The sequence below is a fragment of the Capricornis sumatraensis genome, chromosome 9, assembly GCF_032405125.1.
Source record: "Capricornis sumatraensis isolate serow.1 chromosome 9, serow.2, whole genome shotgun sequence".
Lineage (NCBI taxonomy): Eukaryota > Metazoa > Chordata > Mammalia > Artiodactyla > Bovidae > Capricornis > Capricornis sumatraensis.
Window position 1 is genome coordinate 96204547 of NC_091077.1, and position 22480 is coordinate 96227026.

A 22480-nucleotide genomic window follows, 5' to 3' on the forward strand; every position below is an offset into this window, starting at 1 on the left:
GTACCCAGTACAGTGCTGATATATTGTTGATATTCAATAGGCGCGTACATGCTCAGATGCTTAGTTGTGTCCAACTCTGTGACCCCATGGCTCCTCTGTCCATGGAACTTTCCAGGCAAGAATACTGGAGTGGGTTGCCATTTCCTTCTCTAGGGCATCTTCTTGACCCAGGGATAGAACCTGCGTCTCCTGCACTGGCAGGTGGATTCTTTACCACTGAGCCACCTGGGAAGTCCATTCAATAGATACTTTTTAATAAATGAATAAACTAGGAAAAGAATGCCAACTGTCTGCTCCTCTGTTTCTTCCTACAGAGAAGAGGCAGGCTTGCCTCTCTGATTCAGTTGCACCTGTGCTCTGAGTTTTGGTTCACTTCAAGGACCCATGTCTATCCAGCAGACATGTCTTGCTCCAGGTCTGGAACCCCTTGAACTGACCCAGCTAGTGCCAAGTAAGTTCTGAGCTGCTCCGGAGACACCTACCCCTCACCCTTTATCAATAGCTTCATTGAATTTTGAATTAAACACATTTGGAGAACGCAGGCTATCACCATGTTCTGTTACTGTATGACTTCTATGTGCATGAATTTAGAGTTTCACAAACTCGTATGTTTCAAGGTCACTCTTTGATTATAGCCAGACACACTAAAAACACACTCATTTTAGGAGTATGAATATTTAGACTGATGTTTTAGTAAAATACCTTAACATAAAAAGACATCTTAAAGCTTTTTAATAATGCATCCCAATTATCTGTGAATAATTTGTTCTGTTGATGTGTCTTTTTATTAGCAACAAGCTTAAGAGAAATCTAAAGATAGGATTTTGTAATGGGTGATTTTCTTCAGCAGTTGAAAAAGTAAGCAAAATATGTCTGTAACTGTTTTTCAATTACAGTCTCAAATTGATTTTTTCTGTTATAGACACAAGCTTCAAAGTAGAAAAGTTGAGATGGATAATAGCTCATTACTCTACATTTTTCATGGTATTCTGCTGGTATAAAGATGGTGCATGTTATTGATTTGAAATAGTGTTGGGGGTTATTACAAAAAGGAATTGACTCTGTATGTTTACTAGCTTATCCATTCCTTTTTTTCAAGAAATATTTACTATACATCAAATAAAATTTGTTATTATCTATTACTTAAAAAGTTGAAAGCTCTGTTCGAATTGCATTCAGATTTTGTTGATGGAAACACTTATTAAAGTTCTTGGTGAAGGGTTCATTACTCTTTGGACTTAGTAGCCCAGTAGGTCATTTACATATCTGTCCTGAGCAACTTAACATTGAAAAGGACCAGCTCTGGTAGGAACATGGCAGCTGCTAAAGTGTAATAGAAAAGTCAGTGTTAACAGTGGGATAAAAGATAAAGCATGGCCGGTCAAATTGCAGTTGAGGAGCTACACATAATGTACTGCTATGTATGGGAATTTAAATATATAAGACCGAATGTACCATATCTGCTATTAATCCTATTTGATAATTCTTCTCTGAGCTCCCCAAGATATTCCATAATTCTCATATTTTTATATTTTAATAGATTATCTTTATACCTTCAGTTTCCACATAAATCTAAAGAGGAAAAAATATCCAAACTTGGAAACTTTGAATTAATCTCTCTCATGGTGTATCATACATTTCACAGTGACCCAGTGTTCAGTTCAGTTCAGTTCAGTCGCTCAGTCGTGTCCGACTCTTTGCGATCCCAGGAATCGCAGCATGCCAGGCCTCCCTTTTCATCACCAACTCCTGGAGTTCACTCAGACTCACGTCCATTGAGTCCGTGATGGCATCCAGCTATCTTATCCTCTGTCGTCCCCTTCTCCTCCTGCTCCCAACCCCTCCCAGCATCAGAACGTTTTCCAATGAGTCAACTCTTTGCATAAGGTGGCCGAAGTAGTTAGAACCCCTCAAATTCCCTTCATGACAAGTAAGGTAACCATATAATTTGTTAGTCAAATTGGAATAATTTTGAGAAGGCTGATGTTCTGAAAAATTATGCCAGGGCAAAAAACTGGGACCATTTCAAGTAAATTTGGTGTATAATCAATCACCCTAAGGATGAATAAATTCAGATGTTTAGTCAGTTGTCCACTTGTCCTTTGTATAACAAATTAAAATTTCCCTCCCCGGTCAGTCTTCCTGTAGCCTCTTCCTATAGTTTTAGGGCAGTTTGAGGTAGAAAGAGATACCATGTGACCTGCTCTTCAATGTTTTAAGGATGGGATTTCTCGCATTATCAAGGTGGATGAGGTGTGTGTTTATTTGTGCATGAACGTATGCACAAGTATGCAGGAATATGACGATCTAGTTTGACATTGTCCCCACCCATAAGTTTTTAAATATTTCATAGAAAAGTAAAGCCAACAGACATAAAGCAATTAAAAAAGAATCCGTTTACCTAAATGTCGACTTGTCTAATAACTGGAAAGGTAAAAACTAGAATTAATTAAGTGTAAAATGAAGACAAATCTTTTTTTTTTTTTTAAGGAGATTTTTAGTAGGGATATATGCTTACAATTAAATTATAATAATTAATGTCAAATCAAGAAAGGTGCCATTATGAATTAGACACCAAAGAAAGATGCCATTACAAATTAGGCCCCAACATTTCTTCAAGTCAATAATTATGTTTTGCTCCATTACCTTATGTTGTTTTAAAGTTTTATTTATTTTCTCTTTCTCAGTGTCTTCCCTGACTTTAAAATACCTCATGTGAAATTCAGCCCAGTGCTGAATGATGCACAGAAAAAAACCCAAAAAACAAAAAACTCTTCAGTGACTTCTAACAGATTAATCCTTGGACAATAGCTTCTAAGCAGAAAGCATGACCCCGTATCTGAAAGGGTAAAGCAAAAGGCTGTGAATAATGCAACTGAATGCAGGAGGAGAGCCAAGAGGCAAAAAATGTTTCCAGGCTTATTTCTGGTTCATTTCCATGACTATCTTTTTATATATTTGCCGTGAATACAAGATTTTATCACTGGCTAGCCTAAAGTGCCACAACGTTCTGACTTTCATGTTCTTTCTTCCCATGGAGTATTTCATTGCATTCCTCTCTTCCCGGGGATAATAAAATTCTTTATTTCCTAATTGTTCAATGGAGGATCCACATGGCTAGGGTAATAATGAGCTGGCATAAAGCCTCCATTTCTGAGAGGCTCTGTGGATTCAGAGAAGTCACAAGGTTTGCTAAAGTGAATTCCTTTTTGCTTGCAATTGGTCCCCCAGGTAATGTAGACCAAAGAAGAAAGAGGAGACTTCAGGCATTAGTGGGAAGACCTGATCTGGAGAGAACTTTGCTCAAGCAAGGGCTTGTCAGTCACAGAGCTTTTAAAAAATGCCTCTCAAAGTTCATACATTTTAGCTACTGAAATAACTTGACATGAGCTGGTTGTATAACATAAAATCACCTTTCATTGACTCTTAAGTGAAACTATTCACATTAGAGATTTAGCTGGAAACCTGTCTAGTGTTTGAGGGATTATTTCTACAAATCCAAGGTAGATGGTATGAATACTAATAGTCTGACTAATGAGAGGTAAAGCTGAACAACAATGAAGGTCGCTGCTGTTATCCAGAGAGCAGCACTCAACACAGTTTGGGGCTAGTGGCTCTAGTCCTCAGTGTAGGGTTGGCATTTTGAAGATCATTTTTCCCTGAGATGTGAGTGATGGACTCCTTTCTCACTCTCTCTCTCTCTTTGCTTTTTATTGATTTATTACAGTGATTTTTATTGAAGCATAGTTTCTTTACAGTGTTGTGTTAGTTTCCGCAGTCAGCAAAGTGAATCAGCGCTATGTATATAGACACCCCCTCTTTTTTTGGATTTCCTTTCAAGTTAGGTCACCACAGAGCTCTGAGTAGAGGGAACAGACTCCCTTCTTCTGATTCCTCCCCACAATGTGAACCTTGAAATACTCTTTAGAGCATAGCTGCAATATTTATCCTCAATCATATTACTATTATTTTTAAAATTGCGTGATACTTTATTGGAAAAGCACCAGGCTCCCTGAATCTGTTATGTGCAGAGGAGTTAAAAGATCAAGGCTAAATTATCAAGTTAGTATTCTGTTGTGCATTTTAAGGATTATCATAATTTTATACTGACATGCTAAGGAGGAGCTTAGATACATTGCCTTTGTTGGTATTATTTTCATCTCCAGAAAACAGGAAAACACGGTCTTTGGAGTTTTGATGTTGATAAATTTTTAAAGTTAAGAAAAGTGGATCAGTACTTTAGGTAAAGTGTTGTCTCAAATGGCATTTTATTTCATATCTACTAACACAGTTTTTAGTAACACTGTGATTTTTTTAACCATAATTTACCATCCTAGATTATTAGACATATTTTTATCTATGACCCTGTTCCCAGAACTGGCTCAGTTATTCATCTACTTATTTTGAATGGGTGTCTATACTGCAGTAACAAAAGCATGGGCTTTGAACAAGAGAGAGACCAGTTGTTCTTACTCCCTTTCTCTGGCTTGTGCTCCCAGTGACCCTCTACTTTTTATTGGCTAAAACACATGTCACAAGAAAAATGACAAAAAAAAAAAAAAAGATAATGGGAATATTCAGTTGGATGAACAGAAGACTTAGAAGGAATGCATAAATTGTCCTCAAATATTTTCAAGCTTCTTGGATTTATTTAATGGATGTATAGTGGGATAAATGAGTGAATGAATGAATGAATGAATGAGGTACTAAGTGGAAGGCTCAGGGAAGAAGCATACAGTGACTAGAATGACACCCCTGTTCTTCACCCTTAGAAAGCTCACCTTCTAATGTGGATGAACACAGACGAAAAGGAAATTACTCTGTGGAGCAGTAATTAAAAGATGAAGAAATTGATTCTGAGTAGCTTCATAGGGTAGAACCAAAGCAAGTGTCAGTGTTTATCAAAAGTTTTTTTTTTTTTAATGTACTATATATCAAATGGTTTCCAAAATCTAATTATAAATTTAATTAAATTTAACATGTGTTTATTGAAGGCCTATTATGTGCAATCTATGCAGAACAACATGGAGCATGCATCCAGGTGGTCATATTAGAAGGAGTTAGCATACGGGGGACAAAACGCTATTAGGCACTTGTAATCCAGAAAGTAGTTAGAATCCACATTTGCAAATGAATTTAGAAATATCTCAGTGTGGCAAAGTCCATATGTTAGGCCAGAATATGCGATTCATTCAGCTCAGTTCAGTTCAGGCACACAGTCATGTCCAACACTTTGAAACTCTACAGACTGCAGCACACCAGGCCTCCCTGTCCATCACCAACTCCTGGAGTTTGTTCAAACTCATCTCCACTGAGTTGGTGATGCCATCCAACCATCTCATCCTCTGTCATCGTCTTCAATCTTTCCAAACATTAGGGTTTTTTCTAAGGAGTCAGTTGTTCACATCAGGTGGCCAAAGTATTGGAGTTTCAGCTTCAACATCAGTCCTTCCAATGAATATTCAGGACTGATCTCCTTTAGGATGGACTGGTTGGATCTCCTTGCAGTTCAAGGGACTCTCAAGATTCTTCTCCAGCACCACAGTTCAAAAGCATCAATTCTTCAACACTTAGCTTTCTTTGTAGTCCAACTCTCACATACATACATGACTCCTGGAAAAACCATAGCTTTGACTAGATGGACCTTTGTTGGCAAAGTAATGTCTCTGCTTTTTAATATGCTGTCTAGGTTGGTCATAGCTTTTCTTCCAAGGAGCAAGCCTCTTTTAATTTCTTGGCTACAGTCATCATCTGCAGTGATTTTGGAGCCCAGGAAAATAGTCTCTCACTGTTTCTATTGTTTCCCCATCTTTGCCATGAAGTGATGGGACTGGATGCCATGATCTTAGTTTTTTCAATGTTGAGCTTTAAGCCAACTTTTTCCCTTTCCTCTTTCACTTTCATCAAGAGGCTCGTCAGTTCCTCTTCACTTTCTGCCATAAGGGTGCTGTCATCTGCATATCTGAGGTTATGGATATTTCTCCCTGTAATCTTGATTCCAGCTTGTGCTTAATCCAGCCCAGCATTTCACATGATGTACTCTTCTTATAAGTTAAATAAGTAGGGTGACAATATACATTCATTCAACTGAAATAAGATATTTGTTTCCTATGTAGTTTGTGATAATTTTGATTTATGCACATCATCTTTACTGTACATTAACTTTTTTGTTTTTTTTAATTAATTTAAATTGAAGGATAATTCCTTTATAATATTTTGATGGTTTTTGCCATTCACCAACATGAATTGGCTAAAGGTATGTATGTGTCCCCCTATCCTGAACCTCTTCACACCTCCCTCTCACCCCATCCCTCTGGATTGTCCCAGAGGACTGGCTTTGGGTGCCCTGCTTCAAGCATTGAACTCGCACTGGTCATCTATTTCACATACGATAATGTACATGTTTCAGTGCTATTCTATCAAATCATCCCACTCTCTCCTTCTCCCACCGAGTACAAAAGTCTGTTCTTTACATCTGTGTCTCCTTTGCGGCCCTGCATGTAGGATCATTGATACCATCTTTCTAAGTTCCATATATATATATATATATATATATATATATATATATATATATATATATATATGTTAATATGCAGTATTTGTCTTTTTCTTTCTGACATTTCACTCTGTGTAATAGGCTCCAGATTCATCCACCTCATTAGAACTGACCAAATCATTCCTTTCTATAACTGAGTAATTACGTACCACAGCTTCCTTATCCATTCATCTGCTTATGGACATCTAGTTTGCTTCCATCTCCTGGCTATTGTAAACAGTGCTGCAATGAACACTGGGGTTCACGTGTTTCTTTCAATTTTGGTTTGCTCTGGGTGTATGCCCAGCAGTGAGATTGCTGGGTGCTATGGCAGTTCTATTCCTACACTGTTCTCCATAGTGGCCGTGCTAGTTTGCATTCCCACCAACAGTGTTGGAGGGTTCCCTTTTCTCCACGCCCTCTCCAGCATTTTTTGCTTGTAGACTTTTTGATGGTGGCTATTCTGACCAGCATGAGATGATACCTCATTGTAGTTTTGATTTGTAATTCTGTAATACTGAGTGACGTTGAGCATCTTTTCATGTTTTTATTAGCCATCTGTATATCTATCACAAAAAACTGTGAAAAATTCTGAAAGAGAAGGGAATACCAGACCACTTGACTTGCCTCTTGAGAAACCTATATGCAGGTCAGGAAACAACAGTTAGAACTAGACATGGAACAACAGACTGGTTCCAAATAGGAAAAGGAGTACACCAAGGCTGTATATTGTCACCCTGTTTATTTAACTTATATGCAGAGCACATCATGAGAAACGCTGGGCTGGAAGAAGCACAAGCTGGAATCAAGATTGCTGGGAGAAATATCAATAACCTCAGATATGCAGATGACACCACCCTTATAGGAGAAAGTAAAAAGGAACTAAAGAGCCTTTTGATGAAAGTGAAAGAGGAGAGTGAAAAAGTTGGCTTAAAGCTCAACATTCAGAAAACTAAGATCATGGCATCTGGTCCCATCACTTCATTGGAAATAGATGGGGAAACAGTGGAAACAGTGTCAGACTTTATTTCTTGGGGCTCCAAAATCACTGCAGATGGTGACTGCAGCCATGAAGTTAAAAGACGCTTACTCCTTGGAAGAGGAATTTCAGTTTCAATGTTAGTCTTTCCAATGAATATTCAGGACTGATTTCTTTTAGGATAGACTGGTTGGATCTCTTTGCAGTCCAAGGGACTCTCAAGAGTCTTCTCCAATACCACAGTTCAAAAGTATCAATTCTTCTGTGTTCAGCTTTCTTTATAGTCCAACTCTCACATTCATGCGTGACTACTGGAAAAACCATAGTCTTAACTAGACGGACATTTGTTGGCAAAGTAATGTCTCTGCTTTTGCATATGCTGTCTAGGTTGGTCATAACTTTTCTTCCAAGGAGTAAAAGTCTTTTAATTTCATGGCTGCAGTCACCATCTGCAGTGATTTTGGAGCCTCAAAAAATAAAGTCTGCCACTGTTTCCATATCTATTTGCCATGAAGTGATGGGACTTGATGCCATAATCTTTGTTTTCTGAATGTTGAGTTTTAAGCCAACTTTTTCACTCTTCTTTTGCAGTTCATTAGCATGTAAATGGTACCTTCATTTACTGATTTGAAACTGAGTGGAGGTCAACTCATACCATAACTACTTTGCTTTTTATAATACAATTACAATTTCTGTTAAATAAGAAAGGTTTAATGAAATGAAATTTGTCTAATAGCAGAATAACACACGGGGAAGGTAAATATCTGTTTTTAACATTCAATAATTTTATTACAATGAAATGAATTCAAAATGCTGATGGGTGAACATTTCAGCTCAGTAACACATGGATAATAATGAAATCCTTCAAAGAAAGAAATCATTAAGTTGAACCTGATGTAGACAAATAAGGTAACAGAGAGAAATGATTGAGTTTTGGCTGTGAAATAGCATTCATTTAGATCATGACTCTGTTATTTGTAGATTTTCTGAAGTTGGGAAAACTCTAATCTCTCTATTGTTTCTCTCTGCATGTTAGGAATAAATAATAGAATCTGTCATATCACCGTTTTCAGAGTTAATGTAAAGTGTTTAGAATAGCTCCTAGTAGGTAGTGGTGTGCTGAGAAATGTTAACAACTGGCTCTGCAAAAAGAAGTTCTGATGTAGTGTTTGCCAATTTCTATAATGTAAATATTTCCATCATGGAGTAAATGCCCTCAAGATGACATCACCAGATGCTCAGTTGGAAAGAGACATGCACGATTGGTGTTCTCTCTCCTATGTGACCCAGCTCCAGCACGCTAGAGATAGTAAGCATTAAATAAATCTTAATTGTTGTTGTTTACATATTAAAATAATGAAAGACACTTGAGAACTTTTAGCTCATGAATCAGATGTGCCATGTATTGTGATCATCTAGTTTGATGGCATATTTAGCTTGTGATTTATGACATAAAAGTCTAATAAGCAATATACATTTGCTTTAGTTTCCTTGGTGGAATTAAGTTCTGCATTTTATATTTAGTAGTTTGCAAAACACTCTTTAATTTACATTATGGTTGTACATTATATTTGCATTACATTTGCATTTCCTAGGTTCATTGTGTTTACATTTTTGATTGTGATGTTGTCTCCCTACAGAGTTTGACTTTTTATTTATGTTCTCATTGTCAGGCATAATGAATTGTGAAAAGGAGAAAAGAAAAAGGTAAATTAAAGAGGCAACTTGTTAAGGTAATGCCTTCCAGATGAGGCAGCAACTGCTCACTTACTGAGGTTGTAAGTTCTCAATAGGCTTCCCATGTTGAATCTCTTTGCAAGCGTCTCTCTACCTATCTTAGGCAACACACAGTTCAGGCCTCCTTCCTCCTAGGATGACCTTTTAAGAGTGAAATATCAGGATGTGTGACAAGTAATAGAGAAGGAGGCCAAAAGCCTTGTCTTGCAGAGTGGCAGTAATCGTTTTAAGTCTAAAAATCCATCCCAATTATTATATCTGGCCAAATAAGTATTTACATAAAGAGGATTCAAAATGTGCATAGAAAAAGATTAGCTTAGATGCTGGCAAGAAATTATGCTGACATTTAACGACTTATTATATAAATTAATAACAAAGCCCCTCATGCTAGAACAGTACCAATTTTTCTTCAGAACAGTTAGAACAAATAATTTATCTTGACATTGAAATTGTAAATACAAAAGTATATGTAACTAACACTTCAGAATTTAGATATACACAGCTGGCTATGATTTTATTATTTTGGCTTGCCTCATAGCTGGAACCAGGAGCTGTATATCATTCTGGCTGACCTTTAGAAATTTATAGTACACTTAAGTAAAAAGAGTTTCGTTAGTATATTTTGGAGGATGGTTTTGAGGAGTTTTGGGGAAGGAGACCATTTTCCTTTCAAGAGTCACTTGCAATTAATCCTCAGAAACCTAGAGGGGGTTGCTTTGGAGATGTCTTTACCCAGCTAGAGTGGCAGAGGCCAGGGCCCTACTCTTCCATTTTACTTTTCAGATGTTGCTAATAGTATTAGTAACAGTCTTGGAGACTATGTGCAATGTGTGTGTGCTCAGTTGTTCAGTTATGTCTGACTCTTTGCGACCCAATGGACTGTAGCCTGCCAAGCTCCTCTGTCCATGGAATATTCCAGGCAAGAATTCTGGATTGGTTTGCCATTTCCTACTTCAGGGGAACTTCCTGATCCAGGGATCGAAAACACTAGCCAAAATTACTCATCCCTGAAACAATCCTCTCAGGTAGATTATTTTTACTCCAAATTTACAAGTGAGAAAATTGAGGTTAAATAGGTTTGTTAATTTGCCAAAGGTTGTGGTTACCAATGAAGAAACCTACTTTTAAAAATTTTATCTACGCTTCCACAGCCGCCTTTCTCTCTCTCTATCACACTGCCTCTAATAAGACACTGAAAACCAAGACTTCTGTTAGATCTTATTTTCCCATATTTTTATGTTGTGAATTTTTCTTCTCAAAAAATCTTATTAGCTTATTCAGGAAGCAATGTCCATTCTTCATATTTTGTCCTTGTTCTCTATCACTGTACCTAAAAAGATTCTCTTGAAGATTGAAAATGACATATTTGGAGTCATAAAGAGAGACAAGATACAAATTTAGAAATATGAAATATGGAAAAATGCCTTTATTATCAGAGAGGCACTCAAAGCCTAACTCTGCTACTCTGATACTCCGTGAAAGAGCAGCTGCTTTCCATGGACACTTGGATTCCAAAAAGTGCAAATGAAAGATATTTCACTTTATTCAAATTAGTTATAAATTTAGGGTATATAAAACCAAGTCTACAGGCACACCTCATTATGTTGCACTTCATTTTGCTTCACAGGTACCAGTTTTTTTTTTTTGTCCCAAATTGATTTCTGGCAACCCTGAATTGAGCAAGTCTCTTGGCACCATTTTTTCCCCAAAGCATTTGTTCATTTTATGTCTCTGTGTCACATTTTGATAGTTCTCACAATATTTCAAATGTTTTCATTATTATTATATTTGTTATAGTTATCTATGATCAGGAATCTTTAATGTTAATAATTCAAAAAGATTAAGACTTGCTGAAGGCTCAGCTAGTGGTTAGCATTTTTTTAGCAATAAAATATTTTTAAAGTATGTACTTTTTTTTTTTAAGGCAATGTTATTACACATTTAATAGACTATACTAGAGTATAAATATAACTTTGATATGCACTGGGAAGCCAAACAACTCAGGTGACTCCCTTTATTGCAGTGGTCTGAACTGAATGTGCATTATCTCCGAGGTGTGCTTGTAGTTGGTAAGTATTGGGGCTGTTTTCAGGATTGTCTCAAGATTATTTGGAAAAACAAAATATCTTGAAAAGCAATCAGTCACCAATAAGAATCAGCTTTAAAAGAGGAAAGCTGATTCTTTTTTAAAATTTTATTTATTTATTATTTTTTTCTGCACAAATATTCGTTGGTTTTATTTTTTAATATAAATTTATTTATTTTAATTGGAGGCTAATTACTTTCAATAATTGAAGGATATTTGCCTTACAGAATTTCATTGTGTTTTGTTAAACCTCATGAAGCAGCCATAGGTATACATATATCCCCTCCCTCTTGAACCTCCCTCCCCTCTCCCTCCCCATCCCAACCCTCTAGGTTGATAGAGAGACCTTGCTTGTGTTTCCTGAGATATACCGCAAATTCCCCTTGGTTATCTATTTTACAGATGGTAATGTAAGTTTCCATATTACTCTCTCCATACATCTCACTCTCTCCTCCCCTTTCCCCATGTCCATAAGCTGATTCTTTTTTTTTTTAATTTTGGAAAAAGATAACTGAATTTATATTGCTACAGAACACAATGATCCTATTGTGTAGTTCTGGGGACAGAAGCTCAAACTGTAGACCCAAGGTAGCTACCATTTCTCACAGAATCTGAGAAAGCAAAGCAGACACAGAATACTGGCCCACCTTGATTATTTAGCTTTTCTTTTTTTCTGTTGTTAAAAATTGATGGTTCATGTCTTTTCCAGAACTGTTTTAAATGCAAACAGGAAAAGCTAGTGTAGTCTGAAATCAGGGAGCCTGATTCCTGTAGTTTCATTTTCCTTGCTCAAGATCAGTTTGGCTATTTGGTGTCTTTTGTGTTTCTATACAAATTTTAAGTCTTTGTCCTTGTTCTGTGAAAAATGCTGTTGGTAATTTGATGAAGATTGCATTGAATCTGTAAATTGCCTTGGGTATTGATGGTTGATTCTCCCAATCCTAACACACGCAATATCTTTCCAACCTGTTTCTGTTACTTTCGATTTCTTTCATCAGCATCTTATAGTTTTCAGAGTACAGGCCTTTTCCTTCTTAGGTAGGCTTATTCCAAGGTATTTTATTCTTTTTGATGCGATGGCAAATGTGACTGTTTCCTTAATTTCTCTTTCTGATTTTTTTGCTGTTAGTGTGTAGAAATGCAAGAGATTTCTATTTATTAATTTTGTAATCTGAAAATTCATTGATAAGCTCTAGTATTTTTATGGTAGCATCTTTAGTACTTTCTATCTATTGCTATACCTGCCATCTACAAATCTGTGATGGCCTGTTTTGCACAATCAACCACGAGCAAATGAGTTTCCTCCATGGAGGTCAGCAAGTTAGGAGGGTGAACAGAAAATCCTGAGAAGGGTATCCAGAAGAAATAAGCAAGGAAATATCTTAGCAAGACTGTTCAGAACTGTCAGGAACCAGTGGGGAAATGAGTGGTGGCATAGGTGTTAGCATTAAGCAAACATCAAAAGGCCATTTGACACTGAGACCTCTTTCATTGCTTATCTTCAGATGATTATTTAAACTGTCCAATGCTCTGCTGCCTAGAAGTACCTTTTTTGAAGCTATGATATAGTTCTCTATAGTTCCCAAAGTCTGACTTTAGGAAGTAAATTCAAAACATTTTTGCATGAGATAGGACAGGCTATGTATAGTGAGTACTTTGAAGATGAAAATGGAGAACAGATCACTAGGGATTTTTCCTGTTTTGATAAGCCATGCCAACCTTGTGGTTGAGAGAAAGGGTTTGTTAGCTCCTGTTAAAAGTCCCTGGCAGCAATACTTCCCTTGAGATATGGCTTTAAATACTCTTCTTAAAAGCAGTGATTTTTATCAAAGACCAGCAGTTTAAAAATTCATATGATCTTGGACCCTTTTTTAAAAAATGCTGTTTTCAAACCCAAAATATTTAACTAAAAATTTCTTTGCAAATTAACAAGGACTCTGATAGCAGGCTCAATGAATATATCTCCAGATTTCCTTTTACTTCTTAAAAAAAAAAATCTTATTCTCCTTACTTGCTAATGGTTATCTCTCATGTTTAGGGCCCTGGACTAGCTAATTTGAAAGGATGAATTATAAATTTCTGAAAAGTTGGTAGGGTCAAAATTTCTATCTTTTCTTAACAACTTCAAAGCCAATTTTAAGTTTTTTGCATGCTTCTTTGTTGGGCCCATAGAATAAATATAGACTTTTAAATATTTATGTTATTGCAAAATATCAAGAAATAGATATATAGAATAAAATGTAATTCTGCATATCAAGCTAACTATTAAAGTACCAAATTTCTTTTCCAAAGATAATAAGGTTATTCACTCTTAATTTATTTAGATAGAATTTATTAAATAAATGTGTATCCCCAGTGGAGTCTAAAAGACCTGAGCTTAATTTAAGCCTATCCATCTAGGACTTCATTACATAATGTCTAGTATTACTCTCAATTTATTCAATTCAAGTCTTGTCTTCCCAGGAAAATAATGGGCTTCTTGAAGTTAAGAATTTGGTCTTACTGTACTGTTATACGTTTGTAACACCTAACAATGAATCTTGGCTTTGGAATATAGTTCATAGGTGTTTGGAACTTAGTATAATTAAATCTCAAAATTCCACACTGTGTATTCTGTACAGTGAGTTGTATTTTGTGTATTTTGAATATGATACATCTTCTATATTAAGCATCTGCTAGCTGTATCCCAAATTCTGGTCATCCTCATTTTTGTAAACAAAGTTTGATTGGAGCGCAGGCACACCCATTTATTTGCATGTTATCTGTGGCTGCTTTCCTATTCCTATGGCAGAGCTTAGTAGCTGGGGCTAAAACCCTGCAGCCCAGCAAACCAAAGCATCTGGCACTTACAGGATTCTAAGATTGCTGCCCTCCTTTCTTGACAGTAGTTATCTTTGATAGAAAATGTAAGTTCTTAGGGACTGAATTATTTGATATTTTACCGTCCCTATAAAGAAAGCTGAGCACCGAAAACTTGATGCTTTTGAACTGTGGTGTTGGAGAAGACTCTTGAGAGTGCCTTGGACTGCAAGGAGATCCAACCAGTCCATCCTAAAGGAGATCAGTCCTGAATATTGATTGGAAGGACTGATGTTGAAGCTGAAGCTCCAATACTTTGGCCACCCAATGCGAAGAACTGACTCATTGGAAAAGACCCTGATGCTGGGAAGCATTGGGAACAGGAGAAGGGGGCGACAGAGGATGAGATGGTTGGATGGCATCACTGGCTTGATAGACATGAGTTTGAGTAAACTCCAGGAGTTGGTGATGGACAGGGAAGCCTGGCGTGCTGCAGTCCATGGGGTCACAGAGTTGGACACTACTGAGCAACTGAACTGAATTGAGAAGTAAATTAGATTATAATACTTCCTGATGCTGAATATATTAACTAAGATTTTCCAGTAAGAGCAAGTATCAAAAAGATTAAAAAAAATGGAGGTTGTACCATTTTTCTTGCCATTGCAACTATATTTCTGATTAAAGGCAGAGAATAGATACATTAAAACACATCCTAAAAATGCAGTTTGGTTTCCTGCCAGTATAAACCTTCATCAAAGCCAAGATTCAGAATAAATTAAAAGGTTGAAACAGCCCACTTTGTATTAGAGAAAATACACAGCTGCCTTAAAAAAGGAATTGAATTGGCTGGTTGTCATAAACTGCTCTTTGAGGCTGCCAGTTTACCTAAAGCGTATTCATAAAATACACTTAGCATTGGTTCAAATAATGGTTTACTTAGTGATCTTAAAAATGCAATTATTTCATTGTTATGTTGATTTTATAAGACAATGTTTATGTTGAAAAGGTGAAGAGCAACCCTTTACAGTCTTTGCTACTAAGATAGTATTTCATGCTATAGAAAGTTAATAATCGTCTTCTTTATTATTGTTTCAGATGGAAATAATGCACAACTTCTATTTAATGCTATCTTAAAACCCAAGAAAAATACTATGGAAAGCACTTAAGAACTTATATTATTTGAATATTTTAAAGCAGTTGATGAGTTTTGACATATCAATTGTGTCTCATGTTTCCTTGATTTTTAGACTATTTGTGTGTGTGTGTGGTTGCTCTATTCCGTACTACTTGTCAGTACATGTTTAGATTGGGGAATATATTCCCCCATGTGATTGAGAAGATTAAATACTTTTTATTTATTATAATACCTAGAAAATTTAGAAACAGTAGCACTAAGATCAGAGAATTAAGAGACCCACATTTCATAATGCTTGTGAAGAAATAACATGGTGCATTTTCTATAAAATAAAACTGGTGCATCTCCTATAGGTTAGCATTGTACTATTTATAGATTGTTTCTGGTATACTCTTGAATACAGGTAATTGTATTCCTATTTTGCTGATAAGTTTCAAAAATGTTAAGTAATTTGCTCAAATTCAGGACCAGACCAAATCCATCTGACCAGGTAGTGTTAGGGATTTATTTCCATGGTTTCCTGCAAGGGTAGAGTATAAAAGGGCCCTTTGTTATTTTCAAGAAACATCACAATTCTGGTAGAAGGTAGCCCCATAATGATACTCAGAGGAGAGTTGATGGGAGCAAGCAGTTGTTGGTCTTAGAGTTCTCAGCCTAGTAGCTAATTTTTATTGAGAATCTTCTATTGTTTGCATATTTAGTGCTTTACATTTATTTTATTATAGAATTTTAAAATGATTTGGAGTATGTTTGTCCAAGACCAAGCCATTATTATATTTGGTACAGACAACATTAACACCTACATCTCTCTGTTGCCAGTGTTTTGACCTCTAGCCACAAAGTTCTGTGACTTCTGGTACTTCAGTAATATGAAGTGGAAAACCATAAAACCCCACAATGATTTAATTGAGTGAGATTTCAAATAATGTCAACAGCCTACAGAATCTGAATATTCATTCTTAGATGAACATGGGAGAAGAGTTAGCTAAATGCTTCTTTTCTCCTTTTGTGTATATGGCAGTGATAGACAAGGACCATAAATTTTTAAGAACTTTTTATTTTATATCAGAGTATAGCCAATTAACAATGTTAATAGTTGTGATAGTTTTAGGTAGACAGCAAAGGGACTCAGCCAAACATATACATGTATCCATTCTCTCCCAAACTCCCCTCACATCTAGGCTGTCCTATAACATGGAGCAGAGTTCCCAGTGCTATACAGTAGGATCTTGTTGGTTATCCATTCAAACATAGCAGAGTGTAGGTACAGGATCATGATATTTTGGAAAAATATTTACATTGAAACTTCATTTGGTGGCATGGCCCATCTTCAGATGCTGGCTTCTTAAAGAGTTTTGAATATCACTCAAAAGCCAGCTTCTCAGCCTTAAACCCAGGTTCTCTGCTTATTACAAAGAGAAAAAAGAGTATTTTATCCATATCCTCTCCTATAAGAGATGAAGGAATCAGCTGTAGTATAAAGCAGAGAATTAAGATGGCATTGGTTCTCTGAGCAGAGACCTAGCAACTTGTCCACCCACAGCTGAGTACTATGGGGAAGGTGCTCTGTGTGGTAGCAGAGAGGGGAGATACGATAGCAGAAAAACAATTATCTAGCTTTTCATGAAGCTAGTGGAACCTGCCACTTTTGTGCAGCATCTTTGCATCCAGCATGATAACTAGTATCAGTGACTGAATGAGCTGTCTTGTCAGTGGCTTGAGAGCTACTTCAGGAGCCCTCTACCCTTCCACCCACCCAAATATGAGAGGAAATCAAGTATATCACGTGTTCCCAAGAGGCATGTAGAAGTGACCAGGATTCCAGTCCTGGAGAGGTCTCATGGTAAGAATAAGGAAGGGGCAGACCTGGTGCCTAGAAGGCAGAGAGAATGATGAGACAGGACAGTGTGTGGGAGAGTGAAGGCTGGTGTGGGCTGTGCACATCAGTAGAAGCCAGAATAGACAGATGCTTATCCTGACAGAGCGTGGTCCACTGGAGAAGGGAATGGCAAGCCACTTCAGTATTCTTGCCTTGAGAACCCCATAAACAGTATGAAAAGGCAAAATGATAGGATACCGAAAGAGGAACTCCCCAGGTCAGTAGGTGCCCAATATGCTACTGGAGATCAGTGGAGAAAAAACTCCAGAAAGAATGAAGGGATGGAGCCAAAGGAAAAACAATACCCAGTTGTGGATGTGACTGGTGATAGAAGCAAGATCTGATGCTGTAAAGAGCAATATTGCATAGGAACCTGGAATGTCAGGGCCATGAATCAAGGCAAATTGGAAGTGGTCAAACAAGAGATGGCAAGAGTGAACGTCGACATTCTAAGAATCACGAACTAAAATGGACTGGAATGGGTGAATTTAACTCAGATGACCATTATACCTACTACTGTGGCAGGAATCCCTCAGAAGAAATGGAGTAGCCATCATGGTCAACAAAAGAGTCCAAAATGCAGTACTTGGATGCAATCTCAAAAACGACAGAATGATCTCTGTTTGTCTCCAAGGCAAACCATTCAATATCACAGTTATCCAAGTGTATGCCCCAACCAGTAATGCTGAAGAAGCTGAAGTTGAACGGTTTTATGAAGACCTACAAAACCTTTTAGAACTAACACCCAAAAAAGATGTCCTTTTCATTATAGGGGACTGGAACGCAAAAGTAGGAAGTCAAGAAACACCTGGAGTAACAGGCAAATTTGGCCTTGGAATGCGGAATGAAGCAGGGCAAAGACTAACAGAGTTTTGCCAAGAAAATGCACTGGTCATAGCAAACACCCTCTTCCAACAACACAAGAGAACTTTACACATGGACATCACCAGATGGTCAACACCGAAATCAGATTGATTATATTCTATGCAGCCAAAGATGGAGAAGCTCTATACAGTCAGCAAAAACAAGACCAGGAGCTGACTGTGGCGCAGATCATGAACTCCTTATTGCCAAATTCATACTTAAATTGAAGAAAGTAGGGAAAACCACTAGACCATTCAGGTATGACCTCAATCAAATCCCTTATGATTATACAGTGGAAGTGAGAAATAGATTTAAGGGCCTTAATCTGATAGATAGGGTGCCTGATGAACTATGGACTGAGGTTCGTGACATTGTACAGGAGACAGGGATCAAGACCATCCCCTGGAAAAGTAATGCAAAAAAGCAAAATGGCTGTCTGGGGAGGCCTTACAAATAGCTGTGAAAAGAAGAGAGGTGAAAAGCAAAGGAGAAAAGGAAAGATATAAGCATCTGAATGCAGAGTTCCAAAGAATGGCAAGAAGAGATAAGAAAGCCTTCTTCAGCGATCAATGCAAAGAAATAGAGGAAAACAACAGAATGGGAAAGACTAGAGATCTCTCCAAGAAAATTAGAGATACCAAGGGAACATTTCATGCAAAGATGGGCTCGATAAAGGACAGAAATGGTCTGGACCTAACAGAAGCAGAAGATATTAGGAAGAGGTGGCAAGAATACACGGAAGAACTATACAAAAAAGATCTTCAAGACCCAGATAATCATGATGATGTGATCACTCATCTAGAGCCAGATATCTTGGAAAGTGAAGTCAAGTGGGCCTTAGAAAGCATCACTGTGACAAAGCTAGTGGAGGTGATGGAATTCCAGTTGAGCTGTTTCAAATCCTGAAAGATGATGCTGTGAAAGTGCTGTACTCAATATGTCAGCCAATTTGGAAAACTCAGCAGTGGCCATAGGACTGGAAAAGGTCAGTTTTCATTCCAGTTCCAAAGAATTGCAATGCCAAAGAATGCTCAAACCACCATTGCACTCATCTCACATGCTAGTAAAGTAATGCTCAAAATTCTCCAAGCCAGACTTCAGCAATACATGAACTGTGAACTCCCTGATGTTCAAGCTGGTTTTAGAAGAGGCAGAGGAACCAGAGATCAAATTGCCAACATCTGCTGGATCATGGAAAAAGGAAGAGTTCCAGAAAAACATGTATTTCTGCTTTATTGACTATGCCAAAGCCTTTGACTGTGTGGATCACAATCAACTGTGGAAAATTCTGAAAGAGATGGGAATACCAGACCACCTGACCTGCCTCTTGAGAAATCTATATGCAGGTCAGGAAGCAACAGTTAGAACTGGACATAGAACAACAGACTGGTTCCAAATAGGAAAAGGAGTACGTCAAAGCTGTATATTGTCACCGTGCTTATTTAACTTCTATGCAGAGTACATCATGAGAAACACTGGACTGGAAGAAACACAGCTGGAATCAAGATTGCTGGGAGAAATATCAGTAACCTCAGATATGCAGATGACACCACCCTTATGGCAGAAAGTGAAGAGGAGCTAAAAAGTCTCTTGATGAAAGTGAAAGAGGAGAGTGAAAAAGTTGGCTTAAAGCCGAACATTCACAAAATGAAGATCATGGCATCTGGTCCCATCACTTTACGGGAAATAGATGGGGAAACAGTAGAAACAGTGTCAGACTTTATTTTTTGGGGCTCCAAAATCACTGCAGATGGTGACTGCAGGCATGAAATTAAAAGACGCTTACTCCTTGGAAGAAAAGTGATGACCAACCTAGATAGTATATTCAAAAGCAGAGACATTACTTTGCCTACTAAGGTCCGTCTAGTCAAGGCTATGGTTTTTCCTGTGGTCATGTATGGATGTGAGAGTTGGACTGTGAAGAAGGCTGAGCGCTAAAGAATTGATGCCTTTGAACTGTGGTGTTGAAGAAGACTCTTGAGAGTCCCTTGGGCTGCAAGGAGATCCAACCAGTCCATTCTGAAGGAGATCAACCCTGGGATTTCTTTGGAAGGAATGATGCTAAAGCTGAAACTCCAGTACTTTGGCCACCTCATGCGAAGAGTTGACTCATTGGAAAAGACTCTGATGCTGGGAGGGATTGGGGGCAGGAGGAGAAGGGGACGACAGAGGATGAGATGGCTGGATGGCATCACTGACTCGATGGATGTGAGTCTGAGTGAACTCCGGGAGCTGGTGATGGACAGGGAGGCCTGGCGTGCTGCGATTCATGGGGTCGCAAAGAGTCAGACATGACTGAGCGACTGACCTGAGCTGAACTGAACTATCCTGATGGTACACACAACTCACTGTAGTCTGAGGATGGCAAAGAAGCTCTCTGAGAGCTTAGATCACCCACAGCAAAAGGGAACGTAAAGATGGAGTGATGGGCGGGAGAGGGGAAGTGGGAATTTTTGATTGCTGAAGTAATTGAATATATTCTGTTCAGTGCAGTTCATTTCAGTTCAGTCGCTCAGTCGTGTCCAACTCTTTGCAGCCCCATGAATTGCAGCACGCCAGGCCTCCCTGTCCATCACCAACTCCCAGAGTTCACTCAAACTCAAGTCCATGGAGTCAGTGATGTCATCCAGCCGTCTCATCCTCTGTCATCCCCTTCTTCTCCTGCCCCCAATCTCTCCCAGCATCACAGTCTTTTCCAATGAGAACTCCTCTCATGAGGTGACCAAAGTATGGAGTTTCAGCCTAGCATCAGTCCTTCCAATGAACATCCAGGACTAATCTCCTTTACGATGGGCTAGTTGGATCTATTTGCAGTCCAAGGGACTCTCAAGAGTCTTCTCCAACACCACAGTTCAAAAGCATCAATTCTTCGGCACTCAGCTTTCTTCACAGTCCCACTCTCACACCCATACATGACTACTGGAAAAATCATAGCCTGGACTAGATGGACCTTTGTTGGCAAAGTAATGTCTCTGCTTTTGAATATGCTATCTAAATTGGTCATAACTTGCCTTCCAAAGAGTAAGCATCTTTTAATTTCATGGCTGTAATCACTATCTGCAGTGATTTTGGAGCCCCCCAAAAATAAACTCTGACATTGTTTTCGCTGTTTCCCCATCTATTTCCCATGAAGTGATGGGATCAGATGCCATAATCTTAGTTTTCTGAATGTTGAGCTTTAAGCCAACTTTTTCACTCTCCTCTTTCACTTTCATCAAGAGGCTTTTTAGTTCCTCTTCACTTTCTGCCATATGGGTGGTGTCATCTACATATCTGAGTTTATTGATATTTCTCCTGGCAATCATGATTCCAGCTTGTGCTTCTTCCAGCCCAGTGTTTCTCATGATGTACTCTGCATAAAAGTTAAATAAGACAGTCTTCGTGGAGAGTCGCCGCGGTTTCCTGCTTCAACAGTGCTTGAACGGAACCCGGCTGCTCGTCCCCCCCTCACCCTGGCCGGCCACTCAGAGCCAGCCCTCGTCACCACTTGACAGCGCCCTCCGACCGGCCCAAGGTCCCCGCAGCCACTCCAGCGCCGCTCAGCCGTCGCCGCCGCCACAACCACCACCGCCCCTTTTCAGCCGCCCACCATGACGACCGCATCCCCCTCGCAGGTGCGCCAGAACTACCACCAGGACTCGGAGGCCGCCATCAACCGCCAGATCAACCTGGAGCTCTACGCCTCCTATGTCTACCTGTCCATGTTGTACTATTTTGACCGTGATGATGTAGCTTTGAAGAACTTTGCCAAATACTTTCTTCACCAATCTCATGAGGAGAGGGAACATGCTGAGAGACTGATGAAGCTGCAGAACCAGCGAGGCGGCCGAATCTTCCTTCAGGATATCAAGAAACCAGACTGTGATGACTGGGAGAACGGGCTGAATGCAATGGAATGTGCTCTGTGCTTGGAAAGAAGTGTGAATCAGTCGCTACTGGAACTGCACAAACTGGCCACTGAAAAAAATGATCCCCATCTGTGTGACTTCATTGAGACTCATTACCTGAATGAGCAGGTGGAAGCCATCAAAGAATTGGGTGACCACATAACCAACCTGCGTGAGATGGGGGCCCCTGGATCGGGCATGGCAGAGTACCTCTTTGACAAGCACACCCTGGGACACAGTGACAGCTAAGCCTCAGGCTGGCTTCCCACAGTCACACGGGTGACTTCCCTGGTCACCAAGGCAGTGCATGCATATTTGGGTTACCCTCATCTTTTCTATAAGTTGTAACAAAACATCTACTTAAGTTCTTTCTTTAGTACCATTCCTTCAAATAAAGTAATTTGGTACCCCCCCCCCCAAAAAAAAAGTTAAATAAGCAGGGTGACAATATACAGCCTTGACGGACTCCTTTTCCTATTTGGAACCAGTTTGTTGTTCCATGTCCAGTTCTAACTGTTGCTTCCTGACCCACATACTGATTTCTCAAGAGGCAGGTCAGGTGGTCTGGTATTCCCATCT

At 38.6% G+C, this 22480-nt stretch overlaps 1 pseudogene; it reads left to right on the forward strand.

Moving 5' to 3' along the window:
• The first annotated feature begins 21411 nt into the window (after positions 1-21411).
• On the forward strand, positions 21412-22272 carry LOC138085969 (ferritin heavy chain pseudogene; annotated as a pseudogene).
• The last annotated feature ends 208 nt before the right edge of the window (positions 22273-22480 follow it).